Genomic DNA, 22,662 nt, shown 5'->3' with positions numbered 1-22,662 from the left:
GGCCCAACATGGCCTGGAATCTCTCTCTGCTTTCTTGAGAGACACATTGAGCCATGGGTACTTATGGTGGTATTAAAGATGAAACTATTAATTCAATTGAAGTTTTCCAGTCTATAGGTGAACATGGAAAGAAGAAGAAAAAAGTGTTTTAAGTAATCATCTGAATTGTTTGCAATTTCTATATTTTAGTGATTAATGTTAGATTTACATAATGCAAAGAAAAACGTTCATATTTTGGTATTTCTATTTTAATGTCATGATAACTTTAATGTGCTGGTAATTTAAAACAAGAAGGTAAGCTTTTCAGAAGTTTGCATATTTTCTGTTTTTCATATTTATTATTGGAAAAATGTGTGTGATGTGTTTTTAAATGATGCTATCTCCCTAATATGCTTAAGATGTTGTTCAAATAAATGCTTTTGGTATTAGATTGTGTTTTTTTTCTCTGTTATAATATTATGTTTTTTATTATAACATTTGTTAGTTTTTTTCATTTTTCCATGCACTATTTTCTTATGAAAACTAAAGTGTATTTTATTTTATGTATTATACTTTGTTTTATAATATATAATTATTATAACACTTATTTGATTGCCTGTTTAAAGCAGTTAAAATGTCAGTTTATCAATACTTTATTCCATTTCCACCTCTGATCTATTTATTTCAGACATGTTTGTGTGATTTGTGTGATTGCTTTTTCACATTTCAATGTCTTTTGTCCTTATTTCAGCGAAATTTCTTTGGTATGTTCACATTTTGATTCAGTTTTATGTATTTGTCTCAGAGAAGTGTCTTTTATTTGTGTTCATATTTTGGTTTGATTTTTTTTTGTTTATTTCAAAGATGTTTCTTATATCTATCTTCACATTTTAATTTAATATTTTTGTGTTTATTAAAGAGAAGTTTCGTCAATTTTTGTGTCAAATTTAGATTCCTTATTGTTTTTATATTTCTGAGAAGTTTTTTGATTTTTTTCTGCACATTTGTATCACATTTTGATTCATTTTTCAGAGAAGCTTCTTGATATTTTACATGTATTGACGTCTTCATTGTTTATTTCAGAGAGATTCACCTGTGAATATTGCCAGAAGTGGTTCTTTGGGAAGACTGACTATGTACGCCATGTTCGAATACACACGGGAGAAAAGCCGTTTGAATGCAGCGTGTGTCACAAACGGTTCACCCAGAGAGGGAACCTAAGAAGTCACAGTGTAGTCCACCTAGATAACAAATGAGCAACGTCCCGAAACTGGGGTCAATGTGTGCGTAAAGTGTTCTCCAAGAGTAGCCTGTGCAGTTGGCATAAATAACAAATAATAATTCTACATCTGAGCACTGGGAAAACTGGGCTTCATGTGTGTGCGTAAAGTGTTGTCCCAGATAAGCCTGTGCAGTCAGCAAAGGCTTATCAGGGAGTACACTTTTGACTTTTATTGTTTTTATGCCCCCGTATTGAATGATCGGGGGTATATTGTTTTGGGCCTGTTTGTCTGTCATTGTATGTGTGTGTCTGTCTGTCTGTCTGTCTGTCGCAAAACTTTAACCTTGGTCATAATTTTTGCAATATTGAAGATAGCAACTTGATATTTGGCATGCATATGTATCTCATTAAGCTGCACATTTCGAGTGGTGAAAGGTAAAGGTCATCCTTCAAGGTCAAAGGTCTTTTTTTATAAATGGCTGCCATGCGGCTTCAAAGCGGCACAGCAGGAGGCATTGTGTTTCACAAACACAGCTTTAGTTGGTTTTTAAAAGGAGTCTCTTCTTGGCAAAAATTCAGTTTAAGCCAAAAGTGTTGTCCCTGATTTGCCTGCATTAGCTAATCTAGGACAATGCTTTAGGCACATGGTTTAAAAAGAAGGAAGCTGATCTGAGAACAGTCAAGAAATGCTCTGGATGAAGAATGAAAGCCAGTGCAGTCTGCACAGTCTTATCAGTGATGACAGTTACTGCCTAGGCTGAATTGTTGTTGAGAAGAGCCTTCTTTAAAAAAAAAAAATCCATTAAAGCAGAAAGTGTTGTATATATGATTAGCCTTTGCGGACTGCCCAAGCTAATATGGGAGAACTCTTTAGGCAGATGCCCAAGCTAATATGGGAGAACTCTTTACCCACATGCACAATTCTAATATGGGAGAACTCTTTAGGTAGATGCACAAGTCTAATATGGGAGAACTCTTTAGGCAGATGCACAATTCTAATATGGGAGAACTCTTTAGGCAGATGCAATAAGTCTAATATGGGAGAACTCTTTAGGCAGATGCAATAAGTCTTATATGGGAGAACTCTTTAGGAAGATGGACAAGTCTAATATGGGAGAACTCTTTAGGCAGATGCACAAGTCTAATATGGGAGAACTCTTTAGGTAGATGCACAAGTCTAATATGGGAGAACTCTTTAGGCAGATGCACAATTCTAATATGGGAGAACTCTTTAGGCAGATGCAATAAGTCTAATATGGGAGAACTCTTTAGGCAGATGCAATAAGTCTTATATGGGAGAACTCTTTAGGAAGATGGACAAGTCTAATATGGGAGAACTCTTTAGGCAGATGCAATAAGTCTAATATGGGAGAACTCTTTAGGCAGATGCAATAAGTCTAATATTGGAGAACTCTTTAGGCAGATGCAATAGGTCTAATATTGGAGAACTCTTAAGGCAGATGGACAAGTCTAATAAGGGAGAACTCTTTAGGCAGATGCACAAGTCTAATATGGGAGAACTCTTTAGGCAGATGCCCAAGCTAATATGGGAGAACTCTTTAGGCAGATGCAATAGGTCTAATATTGGAGAACTCTTTAGGTAGATGCACACGTCTAATATGGGAGAACTCTTTAGGCAGATGCAATAAGTCTAATATGGGAGAACTCTTTAGGCAGATGCCCAAGCTAATATGGGAGAACTCTTTACCCACATGCACAAATCTAATATGGGAGAACTCTTTAGGCAGATGCCCAAGCTAATATGGGAGAACTCTTTACCCACATGCACAAATCTAATATGGGAGAACTCTTTAGGCAGATGCCCAAGCTAATATGGGAGAACTCTTTACCCACATGCACAAATCTAATATGGGAGAACTCTTTAGGTAGATGCACAAGTCTAATATGGGAGAACTCTTTAGGCTGATGCAATAGGTCTAATATGGGAGAACTCTTTAGGCAGATGCACAAGTCTAATATGGGAGAACTCTTTAGGCAGATGCAAGAAGGCGACCTTTTTACCCACATGCATAAGTCCTGTTTTCCCAGAGGGAGACTCGTACATTTAAACAATGTAAGACACATCATCAGGTGTATCACTGTGTTACACATCTCAATATGATTATTTTCAATAAAGCTAATTGTCTCAAACTTTATGAAACACTTTATAGCTATTTTTTTTATGAAATCTCTTTAAATTAATTATTACTGGTAGTGTCTAGTGTCAGCTCTGGTAGTGTGTATTCATCTTAGATTGTATAATACCATAAGTATATCATAGTATACAATAAAAATGTGTGATATCATCCCCTTTGCCTGTTTCCTCATTAATTGGCATCCTCCTTGCATGTGGTCCTGTCTCGGACATGGACTGTTTGCTGTCCATATTAACACTCTACCACTTTGATATGTATTTTGACGCATTTGTAGTCCCTTAGAGAGTTACATTTAATTAAATACCTTTCTTACTAGATTCAAGTTTTAAAGGCTTCATTCCCAATTCTTAGATACTGATGAGAAGCAGACCGCATAAAACCTGAACAGGCTGCGAGTTACTTGCAGTCTGTTCTGGTTTTATGCTGTTTGCAATAATAGCCATTTTCACTTTGCTTCTGAGTGAGAAAGGGTTAATTGGCATACTCCATTTTGTTTCCATGATGTTACCTTTCACTACCCTTGAAATCTGTTGCTAGATGATCTCTTAAGAGTATAAGTAATTTGTTATTATATCATGTTTTTCAACATGAGGTCACTTGGACTGGCCAGAGTTTTATGCTGTTGTAGCAAATAAGTTTATCTTTTAATTTTCTGTGTAAACTTTACTCATACTGTTCAAAGCAAACATGACAGTACTGTTGTACATACATATATTTCTTTATTATCTATATGTTCAAAATATTTAAACTTATTTTATGACTATTATACCAACTTGATTTATTGACAATATTTCAACTGGTTTTGGACTGTACTAGTGTTTCTTTCAAGCAGCTAGGTAAGTAAAAGTATTGCAGTTCATCTTCATGTATCCAAACCTACCTGATCTAATACATGTGTCTGTGTTTCTTTCAGAGAAATTCCTTTGTGAGTTTTGCAAACACTCGTTCCACAAGAAGTCCCACTTAGACTGTCATGTTCGAATCCACACCGGAGCGAAGCCATTTGAATGCAGCTTGTGTCACAAACTGTTTAGGCAGAAAAGTACACTGAAGAGACATACCTTGGTGCACATGGAAGGCTTCCTGGACCCGTATTTACAAAAAAAAATCCTAGACTAAAGTCTAAGAATAAAGAATATTCTTTAAATTGTAATATTTGATAATTGCTTTAAATTTGGGTCAAACTAATGACGCAATAAATGCTCTTATCAATATCACACTTTATGGGGAACATTCTGTAATAGACATTTTCACATGTGGTAGTCGTTATGTTTTTCAAATGCTGGACACAAACTCCATCATGGGACAAGAGACATATCTTGGTACACATTGAAGGTACCTGTAGACCCTCATGGGACAAGAAACATATCTTGGTACACATGGAAGGTACCAGTAGTCCATCATGGGACAAGAGACATATCTTGGTACACATGGAAGATACCCGTAGTCCATCATGGGACAAGAGACATATATTGGTACACATGGAAGGTACCTGTAGTCCATCATGGGACAAGAGTCATATCTTGGTACTCATGGAAGGTGCCTGTTTTCCATCATGGGACAAGAGACATATCTTTGTAAACATGGAAGGTACCGGAAGTCAATCATGGGACAAGAGACATATATTTGTTCACATGGAAGGTACATGTAGTCCATCATGGGACAAGAGAGATATCTTGGTACACATGAAAGGTAACTGTAGTCCATCATGGGACAAGAGACATATCTTGGTACACATAGAAGGTACCCAAAGTCCTTCATGGGACAAGAGACATATCTTGGTACGCATGGAATGTACCCGTAGTCCTTCGTGGGACAAGAGACATTATCTTGGTACACATGAAAGGTACCCATAGTCCATCATGGGACAAGAGACATATCTTGGTACACATGGAAGGTACCCATAGTCCATCATGGGACAAGAGACATATCTTGGTACACATGAAAGGTACCTGTAGTCCGTCATGGGACAAGAGACATATCTTGGTACACTTGGAAGGTACCCCTAGTCCGTCATGGGACAAGACACATATCTTGGTACACTTGGAAGGTACCTATAGTCCATTATGGGACAAGAGACATATCTTGGTACACATGGAAGGTACCTGTAGTCCATCATGGGACAAGAGACATATCTTGGTTTACATGGAAGGTACCTGTAGTCCATCATGGGACAAGAGACATATCTTGGTTCACATGGAAGGTACCTGTAGTCCATCATGGGACAAGAGACATATCTTGGTACACATGGAAGGCATCTGTAGTCCGTCATGTGACAAGAGACATAACTTGGTACACTTTGAATGTACCCATAGTCCATCATGGGACAAGAGACATATCTTGGTAAACATGGAAGGTACCCATAGTCCATCATGGGACAAGAGACATATCTTGGTACACATGTAAGGTACCTGTAGTCCATCATGGGACAAGAGACATGTCTTGGCACACATGTAAGGTACCTTTAGTCCATCATGGGACAAGAGACATATCTTGGTACACATCAAAGGTACCCATAGTCCATCATGGACAATAGACATTTCTTGGTACACATGGAAGGTACCCATAGTCCATCATGGTTCAAGAGGCATATCTTGGTACACATGAAAGGTACCTGTAGTACATCATGGGACAAGAGACATATCATGGTACAAATGGAAGGTACCCATAGTCCATCATGGGACAAGAGACATATCTTGGTACACATGGAAGGTACCTGTAGTACATCATGGGACAAGAGACATATCTTGGTACACATGGAAGGTACCCGTAGTCAATCTGTTGACTTTGGGAGTCATGACATGTAAAGCTTGATGTAACTGTTCACAGGTTGACACACAGTGATATACGACCCTTTGGTTCAGCCGGTAAATATATGTCCATAGGCACAATACTTCACCAAGGACTAACCTACAGTATAATGTTGATGATAGGCATCCATTGTCTGATAAATTAATGCTACATGTACTTGAACATTGTTGATTATGGACATCCATTTATTTCTGATAAATGCTACATGTTCTGTGTCACTTTTTCTCTGATTGAAATTAATTTAATTCTTTAATCATTATTTTCAAAAGTTTTTATTTGCTACCAAAGGTTACTTACTGGAAAATACACATTTAATGTATCTTTTTAAATATTTATAATGATACAAACAAGATTAATTGCTTTTGTCACTGCCAGTTCTGTGTACAACAGTCAATGATTTGCTGACAGAATGCATTAATAAATATACCTACCTAACCAATATCCGGACTCATCCATTGTATGTTACTCAAAACCATAGGAATGATGTTAATATTGAGGCCAATTCCTTCCTGATTCATCAAATGTTGTTTATGGAAAATGCAAATGAGCAGTGCACTGGGATAACTGGGCTAAACGCATGAGCGGTAAGTGCCTTCCCACATTAGCCTGCGCAAGTCGCATAGTCTAGTCAGAAACTTGCCGCCATTGTAGAGTTTTTTGTTTATAGGTAGTCTCCTCTAAACAAAAATCAAGTGTAGGTGCAAAGTGAAGTTCCTGATTAGCCTGTGCTGATTGCATTAACTGTTTCATTCAGTTTACAACATGACCTTGTTAAAGTGTGTGTGTTTTTTTGTAAGGACAATATCTGTATTCATTTTGCAACATAGTGTTAAAAAATATGATCTTATAAAGTTGTGCTGTGTGTTTTTTGTAAGGACAATAGATGTGTTCATTTTACAATATAGTGTTCAGAAACATGATCCTATAAAGTTGTGGTGTGCTTTTAGGCATGACAATATATGTTCTTTATGTGAAACATGATGATATAAAGTTGTGTGCTTTATTCTTTGGCAGGACAATACCCGTGTTCAATGTGTGAGAGGGTGTTCTGGAAGAGGACCTACCTCAACGTCCACATCAGGACTCACACGGGGGAGAAACCGTACCAGTGCTCCCTGTGTCACAGACGCTTTACACAGAAGGGGACCCTGAACAGACACCTTATCACCCATATGGGAGAATAGCTGACACTTGCAGTCCATATGGGAGAATAGCTGACACTTGACTGTCCATATGGGTGAATAGCTGACAGTTGACTGTCCATATGGGAGAGTAGCTGACACTTGGCAGTCCATATGGGAGAGTAGGGGAGCTGAATAGACACTTGATGACCCATAGGGAGATAGAAAGCCCATATACTTGTAGCCAACTACTGTGTTTTTCCATGCATTAAGCTTAACCGGGTTGATTGCGCACCCGATTTTTTTAATGTCAAAATGGTAATAAGAAAAGTCAATTAATAAAGAAAACTGGCATTATCAGAATTCAAATCTGCTGCCATTTTACTATTGCGCAATGGTTTGATCATGTGAATATCAATAATAACATGCAGCAATTGTTAAAATTCAAATTTTGGGGTATTGAACTGGGCATAAGACATGGTTAAGTACAGTTTAGGTATGTCTTACTTGGAAAGTGTGAAGTTTATCCATATTGGATGTATATTACAGTGTAAAAACAGTAGCATCAATATTCGGGAGAAGCTTTTACCAAATTTCAAAAGAGTGATAAGGATTGTAATTAAAAATACAAAATACAAAATAAACATGTTGTTCATCAGATTGAAATGCTATTTATATGTATTGTAATGTTAGAAAGAAATAGTATGTTCATGATAAAGAATTGCACAATTAACCATGTGGTCCTGTAAGAAAGAAATACATTGTTTATACCATGAATTGAGCCTTGTTGTTGGAAAACTGGGCCAAATGCATTTTCATCAAGTGTCATCTCAGGGACAACACTTACAATATTGACATCAAGTGTCATCTCAGGGACAACGCTTTCAATATTGACTTCATCAAGTGTCATCTCAGGGACAACACTTTCAATATTGACATCAAGTGTCATCTCAGGGACAACGCTTACAATATTGATATCAAGTGTCATCTCAGGGACAACACTTTCAATATTGACATCAAGTGTCATCTCAGGGACAACGCTAACAATATTGACTTCATCAAGTGTCATCTCAGGGACAACACTTACAATATTGACATCAAGTGTCATCTCAGGGACAACACTTTCAATATTGACATCAAGTGTCATCTCAGGGACAACGCTTACAATATTGACATCAAGTGTCATCTCAGGGACAATGCTTTCAATATTGACTTCATCAAGTGTCATCTCAGGGACAACACTTACAATATTGACATCAAGTGTCATCTCAGGGACAACACTTTCAATATTGACATCAAGTGTCATCTCAGGGACAACGCTTACAATATTGACATCAAGTGTCATCTCAGGGACAACGCTTTCAATATTGATTGGATCAAGTGTCATCTCAGGGACAACGCTTACAATATTGATATCAAGTGTCATCTCAGGGAAAATGCTTACAATATTGACATCAAGTGTCATCTCAGGGACAACGCTTTCAATATTGACATCAAGTGTCGTCTCGGGGACAATGCTTACAATATTGACATCAAGTGTCATCTCAGGGACAACACTTACAATATTGACATCAAGTGTCATCTCAGGGACAACACTAACAATATTGACATCAAGTGTCATCTCGGGGACAATGCTTACAATATTGACATCAAGTGTCGTCTCAGGGACAACGCTTTCAATATTGACATCAAGTGTCATCTCAGGGACAACGCTTACAATATTGACATCAAGTGTCATCTCAGGGACAACGCTTTCAATATTGATTGGATCAAGTGTCATCTCAGGGACAACGCTTACAATATTGACATCAAGTGTCATCTCAGGGACAATGCTTACAATATTGACATCAAGTGTCATCTCAGGGACAACACTTACAATATTGACATCAAGTGTCATCTCAGGGACAACGCTTTCAATATTGATTGGATCAAGTGTCATCTCAGGGACAATGCTTACAATATTGACATCAAGTGTCATCTCAGGGACAACGCTTACAATATTGACATCAAGTGTCATCTCAGGGACAACGCTTTTAATATTGATTGGATCAAGTGTCATCTCAGGGACAACGCTTACAATATTGACATCAAGTGTCATCTCAGGGACAACACTTACAATATTGACATCAAGTGTCATCTCAGGGACAACGCTTTTAATATTGATTGGATCAAGTGTCATCTCAGGGACAACGCTTACAATATTGACATCAAGTGTCATCTCAGGGACAACGCTTACAATATTGACATCAAGTGTCATCTCAGGGACAATGCTTACAATATTGACATCAAGTGTCATCTCAGGGACAACGCTTTTAATATTGATTGGATCAAGTGTCATCTCAGGGACAACGCTTTCAATATTGACATCAAGTGTCATCTCAGGGACAATGCTTTCAATATTGACATCAAGTGTCGTCTCAGGGACAACACTTTTAATATTGACATCAAGTGTCGTCTCAGGGACAACGCTTTCAATATTGACATCAAGTGTCATCTCAGGGACAACGCTTACAATATTGACATCAAGTGTCATCTCAGGGACAGCGCTTACAATATTGATATCAAGTGTCATCTCAGGGACAAGGCTTTCAATATTGATATCAAGTGTCGTCTCAGGGACAACGCTTTCAATATTGACATCAAGTGTCGTCTCAGGGACAACGCTTTCAATATTGACATCAAGTGTCATCTCAGGGACAACGCTTTCAATATTGATTGGATCAAGTGTCATCTCAGGGACAACACTTTCAATATTGACATCAAGTGTCATCTCAGGGACAACGCTTACAATATTGACTTCATCAAGTGTCGTCTCAGGGACAACGCTTTCAATATTGACATCAAGTGTCGTCTCAGGGACAACGCTTTTAATATTGACATCAAGTGTCATCTCAGGGACAACGCTTTCAATATTGACATCAAGTGTCGTCTCAGGGACAACGCTTACAATATTGACATCAAGTGTCATCTCAGGGACAAGGCTTTCAATATTGATATCAAGTGTCGTCTCAGGGACAACGCTTTCAATATTGACATCAAGTGTCGTCTCAGGGACAACGCTTTCAATATTGACATCAAGTGTCGTCTCAGGGACAACGCTTACAATTTTGACTGGATCAAGTGTCGTCTCAGGGACAACGCTTACAATATTGACTGGATCAAGTGTCGTCTCAGGGACAACGCTTACAATATTGACTGGATTTTTGTGAAGACAATTAGCAGAGACTTCCTTTAAACAAAAAGTTCTATGAAAGCAGAAAAATGTTGTCCTTGATTAGCCTGTGCAAAACAGCCCAAGCTTACAATCTGGTACAGAACTTAACGCACATGCATGAAGCCAAGATTTTCCAGAACGAGGCTTCATTTAATGCATAATACTTAAAATTCGAATCCACACCGAAGCGAAGCCATTTGAATGCAGCTTGTGTCAAAAACTGTTTAGGCAGAAAAAAACACTGAAGAGACATACCTTGGTGCACATGGAAGGCTTCCTGGACCCGTATTTACAAAACAATTCCTAGAATTTATTCTAAGAATAAATAATATTCTTTAAATTGTAATATTTATGCCCCCCTTTGAAGAAGAGGGGGTGTATTGCTTTGCTCATGTCGGTCTGTCGGTCCGTCGGTCGGTCTGTCGGTCGGTCCGTCCACCAGGTGGTTGTCAGACGATAACTCAAGAACGCTTGGGCCTAGAATCATGAAACTTCATAGGTACATTGATCATGACTCGCAGATGACCCCTATTGATTTTGAGGTCACTAGGTCAAAGGTCAAGGTCACGGTGACCAAAAATAGTAAAATGGTTTTTGAATGAAAACTCAAGAACGCATACGCCTATGAAACTTCATGGGTAGATTGATCATGACTTGCAGATGACCCCTATTGATTTTGAGGTCACTAGGTCAAAGGTCAAGGTCACGGTGACCTGAAATAGTAAAATGGTTTCCGGATGATAACTCAAGAACGCATACGCCTAGGATCATGAAACTTCATGGGTAGATTGATCATGACTCGCAGATGACCCCTATTGATGTTGAGGTCACTAGGTCAAAGGTCAAGGTCACGGTGACCCGAAATAGTAAAATGGTTTTCAGATGATAACTCAAGAACGCATACGCCTAGGATCATGAAACTTCATAGGTAGATTGATCATGACTTGCAGATGACCCCTATTGATTTTGAGGTCGCAAGGTCAAAGGTCAAGGTCACGGTGACCCGAAATAGTAAAATGATTTTCGGATGATAACTCAAGAACGCTTTTGCCTAGGATCATGACACTTCATAGGTACATTGATCGTGACTCGCAGATGACCCCTTTTGATTTTCAGGTCACTAGGTCAAAGGTCAAGGTCACAGTGACAAAAATCGTATTCACACAATGGCTGCCACTACAAGGGACAGCCCATATGGGGGGCATGCATGTTTTACAAACAGCCCTTGTTGATAATTGCTTTAATTTTGGATCAAACTAATGACGCAATAAATGCTCTTATCAATGTCACACTTTATTCTCTTTTTTTTTTACTAGCAAGTTGTGAATACCGATGTGTTTCAGTGTCGTACTGCTGTCATGTCTGCAGGAAGATCTTCAAAACCAAGGCATACCTGTCGCGCCACTTGAAGACACACTCCGGGCAGAAACCGTTTGAGTGTCAAGTGTGTCACAAAAGATTCACGGAGAATGGCAGTCTGAAGCGGCACATGATTCTCCATATTGACTATGGATCACCTCTATGAAGATTTTTCCCCTAAATTACTTTACGAAAAATGTTTCTAAATGTCCCTAAAGGACACATCTTCAGTCAATTATTGATCATACATGTACAATTTTACTTTTTATCAGGGACAATGGAAAGGTTTAAATGGGTGATTCAAGGCCAATGTTTTGATAGAATCTCGAAGAATAAGCAAATTGTTGGCATCGATATGTTATTTGATATCAGGCTTCTTCCTGGTGTATCGACTTGTCCGTTAAACGGATCCATTCCCATATCGAAAATACCTGTATATGGTCATGAACTTGTATGAATTAAATCTGTCCAAACGTGTTTCACCCGTTCTTGTTATGCGTTGTTGCTGGCCTTTTGTGATTGTGTTGAATTTAACTCTCTCAGTGCTGGAACCGAATTTTGAAGGCCTTTTCAACAGTTTGGATCCAGATGAGACGCCACAGAACGTGATGTCTCATCAGAATCCAAACTGTTTGCTATTCTGATAGTATTCTTTGAAAAATAATCGAAGAAAATGCTAATTTTAGAAATTCAGCAGGCAACAGTTTAGCAGGCGACAAATTTTCCAGCATGCAAAGGGTTAAGTGTCGAAAGTTGCTGCTTGGACAGATATCCAGGCCAGGAGATACCAAATGTACAGCTGAACTGCTTTATCTTGATATCAATGATGTTGAAGTAATTCTCCTCCTCTTTGCCTTCTTAATTTATATTAATAAACATTGTTAAATAGTCATGTATAGTGTTATTGTGCTGAAAGGTCAATCACAAAATCGGGTTAATGTGTTCTTTGTATTGCATGATTATTGTTCTTTATTTTGAGAATTAACAAGTGTTTTGTGCTGATAGTCTCTGTGAAAAATGAGTACTTGTGCTATTTTGCATGTAATGTGCAATTGAACTATGACAGATTTGTTCTCAAAGTTCTAGACAACAATTAAGTGCTTATTAAGTTTAACTTGACAGTGTGATTTTGATATTTGTAACAAGGTTCTCACCTTTCTGACATGACGTTTGTTGGTGATTTTCTAAGTATTAATGTTGAATCTTGTACAAAATCAATATTAATGTATTACAAATGTTTATTTTTTATGCCCCTGGATCGATTGATAGGGGGTATATTGTTTTTGGCCTTTCTGTCTGTCTGTTATTCTGTCCCAAAACTTTAACCTTGCATTAAAGTTTTGAAATAACTTTTACACTATTGAAGATAGCAACTTGATATTTGGCAAGCATGTGTATCTCAGAAAGCTGCACATTTTGAGTGGTGAAAGGTCAAGGTCAATGTCATCCTTCAAGGTCAAAAGACAAAAATTACAATCCAAGGGAAGTAATAAGCTTTAAAAGGGAGATTATTTCTAAACCTGCCAAATGATATATTGAATTTTTATTTCAAAGGGGCATTGTGTTTCTGACAAACACATATCTTGTTTCTTATTTGTTATTGTTCTAGACAGGATTTTCGTTTAGAAGAGACTTCTTTTAAACATAAAATCTAATTAAGTTGGAGAGTGCCTTCCCTCTTGAGCCTGTGGGGACTGCAACATTCTGTCTGGGCAGGAATTTCATTTGGAAGAACTTCTTATAAACAAAAAAATATTCTATTAAAGTGATAAGTGTCGTCCCTGTTACTTGAGCAGACTGCACAAGCTCATCTGTGAGGACATACTAGGCACATGCACTCTGAGGACATACTAAGAACATGCACTCTGAGGACATACTAAGCACATGCACTCTGAGGACATACTAAGCACATGCACTCTGAGGACATACTAAGCACATGCACTCTGAGGACATACTAGGCACATGCACTCTGCATCTGTGAGGACATACTAGGCACATGCACTCTGAGGACATACTAGGCACATGCACTCTGCATCTGTGAGGACATACTAAGCACATGCACTCTGCATCTGTGAGGACATACTAGGCACATGCACTCTGCATCTGTGAGGACATACTAGGCACATGCACTCTGCATCTGTGAGGACATACTAGGCACATGCACTCTGCATCTGTGAGGACATACTAGGCACATGCACTCTGCATCTGTGAGGACATACTAGGCACATGCACTCTGCACCATTTTTCCACAGCACAGCTCATCAAGTGAATGTTCTACTCATGTTTCAGGTGCCCACATGTGCCAAGAATGTGGAAAGTCATTCAAGCAGAAGGGACATCTCAACGTTCACATGCGACTACATACGGGATACAAACCATACAAGTGTCACCACTGCGATAAACGTTTCAACACGAAAAGTAACATGAAATCTCACATGTGTAGATGTGCACAACTCAACAATCCTGCATTGCTCAACTGGCCTTTGAGCTTTTGATGGCAAGTGAAACTTTGCTAAATACTAAATACTCCGTACGTTTGCTATCTTCGTAGTATGGGAACTAGTTAACATTTATGATCAATTCTTTAGCCTTGCTTTGGAAAAAATGAGGCTTAACGCTTGTGCGTTAAATGTCATCAAAGATTATTCTTTGCAGTCCACACAGGCTTATCTGGGAAGACACTCTCCGCCTAAACTTGATTTTTGCTTGAAAGAGACTTCCTTTAAACAAAAAAATACCATTAAAGCAATATTGTGGTCCCTGATTATGATGTGCAGTCTGCACAGGCTGATCTTGTATGACACTTTTTGTGCATTAAGCCAAACTTTCCCAGAGTGTGACTTAGTTACATACAGGCAAAGCTACATAGTGACTTAGTTACATACAGGCAAAGCTACATAGTGACTTAGTTACATACAGGCAAAGCTTTGGTCTATGAAAATGCGTAACAATTTCTGACTTTAGACACATCATGTACTTGTAAGAATATGCACAATGGTTTAGAATGTTACCTTGAAGCAAATGGCTAGCAATGCAAGAATGTTCCACATTCATTGATCAACAAGGTGCCTGATTAGCCATTGCATTGATCAACAAGGTGCCTGTTTAGCCATTGCATTGATCAACAAGGTGCCTGATTAGCCTGTGTATTGATCAACAAGGTACCTGATTAGCCTGTGTGTTGATCAACAAGCTGCCTGATTAGCCTGTGCATTGATCAACAAGGTGCCTGATTAGCCTGTGCATTAATCAACAAGGTGCCTGATTAGCCTGTGTATTGATCAACAAGGTGCCGTATAAGCCTGTGTATTGATCAACAAGGTGCCTGATTAGCCTGTGCATTAATCAACAAGGTGCCTGATTAGCCTGTGTATTGATCAACAAGGTGCCTGATTAGCCTGTGTATTGATCAACAAGGTGCATTATAAGCCTGTGCATTGATCAACAAGGTGCCTGATAAGCCTGTGTATTGATCAACAAGGTGCCTGATAAGCCTGTGCATTGATCAACAAGGTGCCTGATTAGCCTGTGTATTAATCAACAAGGTGCCATATAAGCCTGTGTATTGATCAACAAGGTGCCTGATAAGCCTGTGCATTAATCAACAAGGTGCCTGATTAGCCTGTGTATTGATCAACAAGGTGCCGTATAAGCCTGTGTATTGATCAACAAGGTGCCTGATAAGCCTGTGCATTAATCAACAAGGTGCCTGATTAGCCTGTGTATTGATCAACAAGGTGCCTAATAAGCCTGTGCATTAATCAACAAGGTGCCTGATAAGCCTGTGTATTGATCAACAAGGTGCCTGATTAGCCTGTGCATTGATCAACAAGGTGCCTGATAAGCCTGTGCATTGATCAACAAGGTGCCTGATTAGCCTGTGTATTGATCAACAAGGTGCATTATAAGCCTGTGCATTGATCAACAAGGTGCCTGATAAGCCTGTGTATTGATCAACAAGGTGCCTGATAAGCCTGTGCATTGATCAACAAGGTGCCTGTTTAGCCATTGCATTGATCAACAACATACCTGATTAGCCTGTGCATTGATCAACAAGGTGCCTGATTAGCATGTGCATTGATCAACAAGGTGCCTGATTAGCCTGTGCATTGATCAACAAGGTGCTTGATTAGCCTGTGTATTGATCAACAAGGTGCCTGATTAGCCTGTGTATTGATCAACAAGGTGCCGTATAAGCCTGTGTATTGATCAACAAGGTGCCTGATTAGCCTGTGCATTGATCAACAACATACCTGATTAGCCTGTGCATTGATCAACAAGGTGCCTGATTAGCCTGTGCATTGATCAACAAGGTGCCTGATTAGCCTGTGCATTGATCAACAAGGTGCCTGATTAGCCTGTGCATTGATCAACAAGGTGCCTGATAAGCCTGTGCATTGATCAACAACATACCTGATTAGCCTGTGCATTGATCAACAAGGTGCCTGATTAGCCTGTGTATTGATCAACAAGGTGCCTGATTAGCCTGTGCATTGATCAACAACATACCTGATTAGCCTGTGCATTGATCAACAAGGTGCCTGATTAGCATGTGCATTGATCAACAAGGTGCCTGATTAGCCTGTGCATTGATCAACAAGGTGCCTGATTAGCCTGTGTATTGATCAACAAGGTGCCTGATTAGCATGTGCATTGATCAACAAGGTGCCTGATTAGCCTGTGCATTGATCAACAAGGTGCCTGATTAGCCTGTGTATTGATCAACAAGGTACCTGATTAGCCTGTGTATTGATCAACAAGGTGCCTGATAAGCCTGTGCATTGATCAACAAGGTGCCTGATAAGCCTGTGTATTGATCAACAAGGTGCCTGTTTAGCCATTGCATTGATCAACAACATACCTGATTAGCCTGTGCATTGATCAACAAGGTGCCTGATTAGCCTGTGTATTGATCAACAAGGTACCTGATTAGCCTGTGTATTGATCAACAAGGTGCCTGATTAGCCTGTGCATTGATCAACAAGGTGCCTGATTAGCCTGTGCATTGATCAACAAGGTACCTGCTTAGCCTGTGTATTGATCAACAAGGTGCCTGATTAGCCTGTGCATTGATCAACAAGGTGCCTGATTAGCCTGTGCATTGATAAACAAGGTGCCTGGGCTTAATTGGAGTGTAATCCTATACTATATTACAATCTTGTTTTGTGCTGACATTTCTAATCACAAAGTATGTAGGCATTTTAAGCGCATTTGTAAGGTGTGTGACAATTGAGAGTTTATGCTGTTTGCAGACAACTTGATAAATGACTTAAGAATGTTGGCATTTAGCATGCACCATATGATTGTGTGACCATAGGTATCTTTTGTGCTGACAGTTGTAGTGAGGAAAAAGGTTTGGTGGTACTTTGCAATCACACTGTTTTAAGTATGGGCTTTTATGATGTCAGTCATAGAAAGTTAGGTGTGGATGCTTTGTCATGGTCCTGAATATTTTGAGATTATTGATGTGTTTTTTTCAAAGAATTAATTCTCAATCTCATACAAATAGATACTTCTAAATTAAAATGAATTACTTTGTGTCTATTGTATTTGATATTGTTCAGTAGTTAACCCTTTCCCCCATAAGAAGCAAAGTGAAAATGGCTTTTGCAACCAGCATAAAACCAGAACATTCTGTGAATAACTTGCAGTCTGTTCAGGTTTTATGCTGTTTGCTGCTCATCAGTACCTTGTGGTTGGAAACTTTAAAACTTTAATTTAGTAAGAAAGGTACATATATTTAATTGAATGTAACTTTCTAAGGGACTACAAATGCGTCAAAATACGTATCTAAATGGTGAAGGGTTAAAGTAATAACATGATATTATTTCAGTTAATGTTGTAGAACGAAAAGTCAATGGTTTTAGTAAAAGTAACACATGTTTAAAGTGATTTGATGTGTGTATATTTTAAATGAGTACCGAAGAATAGAACAGTATGAACTTTGCTCATGTAGATTGTTTAACATGCTAACATGAAACCTCAATTAACAAGTTCTCGCTTCTGTTTGTTTCAGCGGGCCAAATTTGCCCCTTCTGTTCGAAGCGGTTCAGCCACAAGTCCCACCTCGACATTCACGTGAGAATTCACACTGGGGAGAAACCTTTCCAATGTTCCGTCTGCAACAAACGATTCAACCATAGAAGCAACATGAGGGCACACATGATTACCCACATGGAGGCTGTAGAACAGCAGTAGAAATACAACACTGATGTGATGATTTCTGAAGAAGAAAGCTTGATCATGTGTTTAGTGAGGGAAAGGAAGTCTTGCCGGTTGAACTGCTTTAACCCTTTACCCATCAGAAATGCATTATGAACAGAACGTGGCGTCTCATCAGGATCCAAACTGTTTGCTATTCGGATAGTATTCTTTGAAAAAAATCGAAGAAAATGCTAATTTTAAAAATTCAGCAGACGACATTTTAGCAGAAGACAAATTTCCCAGCATGCAAAGGGTTAAAGAGCTTCAATACTTCTATTCAACCCTGAGCACACCCACATCACCTGACCTCCTTATTGTCTGGACATTGACATACTTCTATTCAACCCTGAGCACACCCACATCACCTGACCTCCTTATTGTCTGGACATTGACATACTTCTATACAACCCTGAGCACACCCACATCACCTGACCTCCTTATTGTCTGGACATTGACATACTTCTAGTCAACCCTGAGCACACCCACATCACCTGACCTCCTTATTGTCTGGACATTGACATACTTCTATACAACCCTGAGCATACTTTCTTACTTTTTGATCTAGACTTCTAATGGGCCCATGAATCAATACAGTCTAGGCTTCCACAGGAGGCATTTGTGTTTATTTAATGAATTATCTTGTTGCCACTTCATTTTTTGCTTATATTTACTTATGCATAATGCATAAACATGTTGAATTAAATAAATGTTCCTTGTGTTTCAGATGTTATTTTATTAAAGACATTTGGTTTGTTTGAAAATGTATTTGAATAGATATTTTTTGTTAACAATTTCTTTTATTTTGTTGTTAAATCAGATCAGACGCTGAGATAAAATTGAATGTTTTTCTATAGCCTTTATTACTTTGTCAACAGTAAGCTCTAATCAATAAGCTGCCTTGTGGAAAAAGGAATTTAGTGCATGTTGGCCAAGTTATGTCCCAGGTGAGCCTTTGCAGGTCACACAGGCTGATGAGGGACAACTCTTTGTGCTTGCAGGTCACACAGGCTGATATAGGACAACTCTTTGTGCTTGCAGGTCACACAGGCTGATATGGGACAACTCTTTGCAGGTCACACAGGCTGATGAGGGACAACTCGTTGTGCTTGCAGGTCACACAGGCTGATATGGGACAACTCTTTGTGCTTGCAGGTCACACAGGCTGATATGGGACAACTCTTTGTGCTTGCAGGTCACACAGGCTGATGAGGGACAACTCTTTGTGCAGGTCACACAGGCTGATGAGGGACAATTCTTTGTGCTTGCAGGTCACACAGGCTGATGAGGGACAACTCTTTGTGCTTGCAGGTCACACAGGCTGATATGGGACAACTCTTTGTGCTTGCAGGTCACACAGGCTGATGAGGGACAACTCTTTGCAGGTCACACAGGCTGATGAGGGACAACTCTTTGTGCTTGCAGGTCATACAGGCTGATATGGGACAACTCTTTGTGCTTGCAGGTCACACAGGCTGATGAGGGACAACTCTTTGTGCTTGCAGGTCACACAAGCTGATGAGGGACAACTCTTTGCAGGTCACACAGGCTGATGAGGGACAACTCTTTGCAGGTCACACAGGCTGATGAGGGACAACTCTTTGCAGGTCACACAGGCTGATGAGGGACAACTCTTTGCAGGTCACACAGGCTGATGAGGGACAACTCTTTGCAGGTCACACAGGCTGATGAGGGACAACTCTTTGCAGGTCACACAGGCTGATGAGGGACAACTCTTTGCAGGTCACACAGGCTGATGAGCGACAACTCTTTGCAGGTCACACAGGCTGATGAGGGACAACTCTTTGTGCTTGCAGGTCACACAAGCTGATGAGGGACAACTCTTTGTGCTTGCAGGTCACACAGGCTGATGAGGGACAACTCTTTGCAGGTCACACAGGCTGATGAGGGACAATTCTTTGTGCTTGCAGATCACACAAGCTGATGAGGGACAACTCTTTGCAGGTCACACAGGCTGATGAGGGACAACTCTTTGCAGGTCACACAGGCTGATGAGGGACAACTCTTTGCAGGTCACACAGGCTGATGAGGGACAACTCTTTGCAGGTCACACAGGCTGATGAGGGACAACTCTTTGCAGGTCACACAGGCTGATGAGGGACAACTCTTTGCAGGTCACACAGGCTGATGAGGGACAACTCTTTGCAGGTCACACAGGCTGATGAGGGAAAACTCTTTGCAGGTCACACAGGCTGATGAGGGACAACTCTTTGCAGGTCACACAGGCTGATGAGGGACAACTCTTTGTGCTTTTATGGAAGTTTTTGTTTAAACAAAGAATCTGCTAAATGCAAATTCATTATAGGCATAATGTCTCGTCCCTGATAAGCCTGTCCTCACTGGCTAAACTGAGACAAAACTTTACTCAGATAGTTTTATTGAAACAAATGTCTGTCCTGATGTTCAATCACCAACTGTCATGCTTAAGACACCATATAGGTTAATATGAATAAAATGGATTTAATCTTCTAATCATATCGTAACTTTTGTGTACATCAACATTAGAACTTCTGTTCATTTCAGTGAAGTTTGCGTGTCCATATTGCCCAAAAAGGTTCAACTATAAAACGAACAGAGACTCGCATGTGAGAGTTCACACAGGAGAAAAACCTTACGCCTGCACCGTGTGTGACAAACGATTCAACCAACGCAGCAACATGAAAGCTCACATGGTCACGCACATCGAGAGGGGGGAAATGAAGCATCTTTCTAGAGTTTAACCCACTTCAGGCGGCAGACAATGGCCTTGGAGTAAGCAAACGAAAAGTCTTGTAGAAATTGGCAATTGACTTAAGGATGTATCAACTAAATTGTTAAAGAGTTAATATCGTTGTTATCCTCCACCAAAGCGGGAGGGATAAAGAATTGGTTTCATCTGTCTGTCAATCTATCACAAACTTTTCCGGGCAATATCTTAAAAACTATATAAGATATTAACATGAAACTTCATGGGTGCATAGATATCAATTAGGATATTTGGCAGGGAATATCAATTCATTAAATTTGCTTGTTAATTTACACATTTTTCTGCTTCATAGATAAACTTTACAATTAAGAAGGGCAATTGTTTGCTTATATATTTTTAACAAAGTCATAGAAAAACAAATAAAACTGTATCCTGTATAAAATAAATTAAAGATACAAGGACTGTTTATATGTATAGGTACTTGCAGTGTGCCAATATTGACGTTTAATAGACTTTAGTTGACTAAACTATGCTAAAGTTGTGCTAACCCGAGCATGAAGTTTTCCAGGTGATATATTATGGATTATAGTATCTTTCAATATGTCATCAACAACATGCGTGACATGACATTTCCTACACTGCTATTTGAATTGTCACAAAATTGCACGGGTGATCGTTAAAAATTGTTTAAATCATTCTTGTCCCCTGAATATGTAAGTCACCAGAACTTAATGAAGATCTAAAAATGGACACTGTAAACAATCTCTGAAACCATAAGGCCCAGAGCTGTGATATATGTTATGTAACATGGAATAAGGGTCCTCTACAAATTTGGTGCAAACCATCTCTCTGTTGTTGAAAATGGTCACTCCCTTAGTGTCACGTTAATCAATGTAGACTAACATAACAAGATAACTCGGACATGATGAGACTCAGAGCTGTAATATTTTGCATGTAACATCGTTTGGTGGTCCCCTAATAAGCTGAGGACAACTCAACCCTTTTCCCTTAATATGTTTGTTTCAATCATTCCCTTGGGTCAAAATTGGTGCTGCTCTGGGGACTTTACTTCCCTCAAATGCATAATTATAGTGAAAACTTCTAAAATCTCCTCTTCATTTCCAACCCTTAGATACTGGTGAGCAGCAAACAGCATAAGACCGGAACAGGTTGTTCTTGTTTTATGCTGTTTGCACGTAGCCATTTGCACTTTGCCTCTGAGTGAGTAAGGGTTAATGGGATATTACACACAGGGAGAAATCTTTAAATGTTCCATCTGCAACACATGATTTTACCATCGAAGTAATAAGGAGACACACATTATATTCAGAAACAAAACATGCAATGTTCATTAGTTGCTTGCTGAAAATGCTAAAAAAACATTTCTTTTTTCTTCAGTGTTTATATAATGAGGGTTAAACACGAAACTATTCTATCTTGTATAAAAATGTGACGAAGATACATCAGTTAAAGTCTTGACTCTTGTGAAGTGGATACAGCAGTTTAAGTCCTAACCCTTGTTCTATCTTGTATAGAAATGTGAAGTGGATACAGCAGTTGAAGTCCTAACCCTTGTTCTATCTTGTATAGAAATATGAAGTAGATACAGCAGTTAAAGTCCTAACCCTTGTTCTATCTTGCATAGAAATGTGAAGTAGATACAGCAGTTAAAGTCCTAACCCTTGTTTTATCTTGTATAGAAATGTGAAGTGGATGCAGCAGTTAAAGTCTTAACCCTTGTTCTATCTTGTATAGAAATGTGAAGTAGATACAGCAGTTGAAGTCCTAACCCTTGTTCTATCTTGTATAGAAATATGAAGTAGATACAGCAGTTAAAGTCCTAACCCTTGTTATATCTTGTATAGAAATGTGAAGTAGATACAGCAGTTGAA

The 22,662-nt window shown here is 39.1% G+C and overlaps 2 long non-coding RNA genes across 6 annotated transcripts; both read left to right on the top strand.

The window, feature by feature from the left end:
* Positions 1–1,068: 1,068 nt before the first annotated feature.
* On the top strand, positions 1,069–3,509 carry LOC127864638 (uncharacterized). 4 transcript variants are annotated; one of them, XR_008042164.1, is made up of 2 exons: positions 1,069–2,364; positions 2,730–3,509. It is a non-coding gene; the product is annotated as an uncharacterized LOC127864638 (long non-coding RNA). The 4 variants fall into 4 exon arrangements; XR_008042162.1 differs by having other exon boundaries at positions 2,694–3,509; XR_008042163.1 differs by having other exon boundaries at positions 2,621–3,509.
* A 14,554-nt stretch (positions 3,510–18,063) lies between these two features.
* LOC127864642 (uncharacterized) lies at positions 18,064–20,017 on the top strand. Of its 2 annotated transcripts, XR_008042168.1 has the most exons (5): positions 18,064–19,138; positions 19,335–19,488; positions 19,529–19,670; positions 19,841–19,880; positions 19,995–20,017. It is a non-coding gene; the product is annotated as an uncharacterized LOC127864642 (long non-coding RNA). The 2 variants fall into 2 exon arrangements; XR_008042169.1 differs by lacking the exon at positions 19,995–20,017 and having other exon boundaries at positions 18,064–19,414; positions 19,529–19,602; positions 19,841–19,862.
* Positions 20,018–22,662: the final 2,645 nt, after the last annotated feature.

This window comes from Dreissena polymorpha, chromosome 1, assembly GCF_020536995.1.
Source record: "Dreissena polymorpha isolate Duluth1 chromosome 1, UMN_Dpol_1.0, whole genome shotgun sequence".
In the NCBI taxonomy this organism is placed as follows: Eukaryota; Metazoa; Mollusca; class Bivalvia; order Myida; family Dreissenidae; genus Dreissena; species Dreissena polymorpha.
The sequence above is the reverse complement of the archived record's forward strand: the minus strand, read 5'-3'. Positions and strand labels throughout refer to the sequence as shown.